The 3,945-nt window shown below is 39.4% G+C and overlaps 1 non-coding gene across 1 annotated transcript; it reads left to right on the forward strand.

Moving 5' to 3' along the window:
* The first annotated feature begins 377 nt into the window (after nucleotides 1–377).
* On the forward strand, nucleotides 378–484 carry LOC141635396 (small nucleolar RNA R71). Its single transcript, XR_012540089.1, has one exon. It is a non-coding gene; the product is annotated as a small nucleolar RNA R71 (small nucleolar RNA).
* Nucleotides 485–3,945: the final 3,461 nt, after the last annotated feature.

The following is a 3,945-nucleotide window of genomic DNA, read 5'->3' on the forward strand; positions in this document are numbered from 1 at the left end:
GTCCCAAAGTTCCACAACTCTCACATACTCCACTTGGAATTGATGATGATGCTACCATAGCATTAACATGTTGCTTGGGTGATTTGGAGGCCTCTTCAAGTTTAGCCATGGCCTTCTCAAACTTCAAATTGATGGTATCAATACGAACACTAAGTTGAGCACCCAATTGAGTAATGGAGTCCACCTCATGTTTTCCTCCTCTAGTAGCCTTCCGAGGTCTACTGTATTGTGAGGTATGGACCGCCATTTCTTCAATTTTGTTCCATGTTTGATTGTCATCGACTTTGGTGAATATACCATTTGATCCCATATTGAGAATGTTTCGGGAGTCTTCATATAGGCCATTCCAAAATTGTTGTATAAGGAACCACTCGCTAAGTCCATGGTGTGGACAAGATCGACAAGTGTCCTTGAATCTCTCCCATGCTTCATACAAAGATTCCTCATCCCTTTGATTGAACCCGGTGATTTCGGCTCTCAACATGTTAGTCTTCTTCGGAGGATAGAATTTCTTGTAGAAAGCAAGTGCCAATTTATTCCAATAATCAATACCAAGAGTACCATTATCTAGGCTCTTCAACCATTGTTTCGCGGAACCAATCAAAGAAAAAGGAAATAAGACCCATCGGATTTGGTCTTGAGTAACTCCGGTTTGAGAAATCGCATTACAATAGTCACAAAAAGTCTCCATATGAGAATGAGGGTCTTCACTAGGCATCCCCCCAAATTGACTTCTCTCAACTAATTGAATGAATGCGGATTTGGCAATGAAATTACCGGTTAAATGTTGTGGTGTAGGAGTACCATTTGGTTGGTTCTCCTCGAAATGTGATGAAAATTTAGGCATTGTGGGTTGATTTTGTGGTGGGTTTTGTATTGGGTTATCCTCTCCTTCTCTTGCAAAAGGATTGATGAACTCAATGTTATTTGGTTGGATGTCCACAATCTCACCAATACCTCTCAAAGTATTTCTAGCAAGTCTTCTATTGTTAGTCAAAGTTCTTTCGATTTCAAGATCAATGGGCAACAAGTTACCTTGTGATCTCCTAGATATGCAAAATATCAAACAACTCGAAAATATTTAGAATAACCTTGAGGAGATTGACTTCCCCAAGGTAAAGAAAGACACAACTAAAAACAATTAAATAAAATCAAATCAACTTAACACGGTCCCCAGCAACGGCGCCATTTTTTGTCGTGGAGTAAAACTCGTCGTCAAAAGTTACCCAACCAAAACAATATTTATAACTTTACAAACTACTCTTAGTAAAGAGGTAAGTAAAGGTCGGATCCTAAGGGGCGGGTATTGATGTAGGATTTTCAATTGTAAATAGTCGTGTCTTAGGGTGTCACAATTTGGGGTTGAGATAGGAGATCAATTAAAACTAATTAACAATAAAACAAAGCAAGGTAGATAAAATGAAGATGTAAACAATTGATTAAAATCACTAGGGTTTCATGGGTTCATAGAGAATTCATGGGAGTTGATCATACAAACATGTTCTCTACTAGATGTAAGTACTTATTGTTGTGATGGGATCGAGTTAGTGTATATCTTACAAACCCTAAGAAGGTTTGGCCCCGGAGGCGAATCGATTAGATTGTACAACACCTACAAGTCGACTTAGTCCTTCCTATCCAGCTATATACATGGTCTAATGAGACTCGAGTTGGCTTATGTCTTACAAGTCTCATTGAAAAGATAGGTGAGGGTAAAAAATGCAAGGATTCATAGGCTCGCATTTCATCAAACATAACATGTGCATAAGTTGGAATCACAACAAGCAAGCAAATTAATTATGAAAACAGATTAGATTAAGCATGAATTAATTCCCATGTTAGTTTCCCCTAATTCCCCATTAACCCTAGCTAAGGAAACTACTCACTCATTATCAAGTTTAACATGCTAACAAGGTTGTCAATCATACTAGCATGGCAAAACATGAGTTGGGTTTATCACTCATTATCAAGTACTCCACACCCGCCACAGGAGGGGATGTGCACATTAAGGAAACTTGGGTTTATCGCTCAGTTGTGATGAGCGAGGATTTGGTGGGTACGGCTGCGGTCCCCCACTGGCGGTGTGGAGTACTTGTTGCGATGGGTACTTTGGCAGGACTACACATTTTAGTATGTAGTCAGTTGTGTGGAGATTGGTTATGGAGACTGGGGAATTGTTGTGTTGTTGAGTTGTTTATGCACTTGTTCGTTGTGGCTTTGTTTTATGTAATTAGTACTGACCCCGTTAATTGTTTTAAAACCTGTTGTGATCCATTCGGGGATGGTGAGCAGTTATTGAGCAGGTATGATATGACGCGTATGGGATAGCTGGGATGAGTCTTCACGTGGCAACTAGAAGTCTTCTGTTGTATCAGACAATGTTTTGTAGTTTTGATAGTTTTATCAGTAGACCGTTTTGAGTACTTTGTATTTCAGTGTAACAGTTTAGGAGTTGACATGTAATCACTTTAAACCGTATTTACTTTTAAATATGTTTCGTTATTGTCTTATGATTATCATTGCCTCGAGTAACCGAGATGGTGACGTTTCCATACTGTAAGTGGTCCTGGTAAGTCACTTGGAGTATGGGGGTGTCACAGAGTGGTATAAGAGCGACGATCCTGAAACCTCTAACCAATGAACATAGGGAGTCAAAATAAAATGAACCCGGGGTAGAAGTTGTAGGAGCTAATGCAAAGGCTTGGGAGACGTCCTAAAGTCGCGAACTCGCCCTACAATTTTGAACCGGTCACATGGGGTACGTGTCAGGATAGTTATGTGTTATTCTCTTATTTGCATATCTAAATAGTAATGTGTGGTGTGAATCGGTGGATGTATGTATGTGGAGGATAAGAGGTATGGAGTAAAAGGTGATGATTATGTGATTCGTATGTTGGTTGATTGAAGGCATGATGTTTGATCTATAACGTGATATATTAGAAATAAGGAAGTAAAGTTGTTTTGTTTGAGTATATAAAGAGTTGCGTATATATATATATATATATGTATATATATATATATTTATATATACATATATATATATATATATATATATATATATACACATATATATATATTTATATATACATATATACATATATATATATATATATACATATATACATATATACATATATACATATATACATATATATATATATATGTTGTTGTTGTTGTCGTTTTGCTAATATATAGAAGGTTGGGAAAGTAAGATGAACATGCGGGTAGTGTATACGAGTCTGCATGACTCGATCGAGTGGGGGGCACTCGATCGAGTAGGTGAGAGGCTCGATCGAGTGGGTCTGACTCGATCGAGTAGGTAGTTTTGCGTTTTCTGGGCAGAAGCAAGTTTTTAGGCGCTCGATCGAGTAAGTGGTGGCACTCGATCGAGTGGGTCAGCTCGATCGAGTGGGTTATAGGCTCGATCGAGTACGTTTTAGAAAAGTTTATGATCCGATTCTGGAGTTGTGGCACTCGATCGAGTAGGAGGGGCAACTCGATCGAGTGACCTCAACTCGATCGAGTGGGTTGAGGGGCTCGATCGTGTAGGTTCTATGCAGGTCGTATGCGTGTTTTGAGATGTGGGATGAGTGTTTATGTTTACCTTTCTCCTATATAGTTTCAAGATGCCGCCAAAGAAAAACGCGTTGTATGCCGGAGCCGAGAGTATGACCATTGATGATATACTAAAGATGTTGGAGCACCAGGATGCTCTCACAGATGCCTTGAAAAGAGTGGGAAAGGATAAAGATGTTGATCACTCCAAGATCAGCATTCACATAGCTAGGTTCAACCCTAAGGAGTATAAGGGAAGGGGGGCACCAATTCTGCTGGATAATTAGCATAGAGAGATGGAGAATACTTGAGTTGGTCTATTGCCCGGAGGAGTTTAAAGTGGAACAAGCTGCGTTCTACTTGAGAGAAGCGGACGGTGAGTGGTGGGAT

This window comes from Silene latifolia, chromosome Y (genome assembly GCF_048544455.1).
Source record: "Silene latifolia isolate original U9 population chromosome Y, ASM4854445v1, whole genome shotgun sequence".
Lineage (NCBI taxonomy): Eukaryota > Viridiplantae > Streptophyta > Magnoliopsida > Caryophyllales > Caryophyllaceae > Silene > Silene latifolia.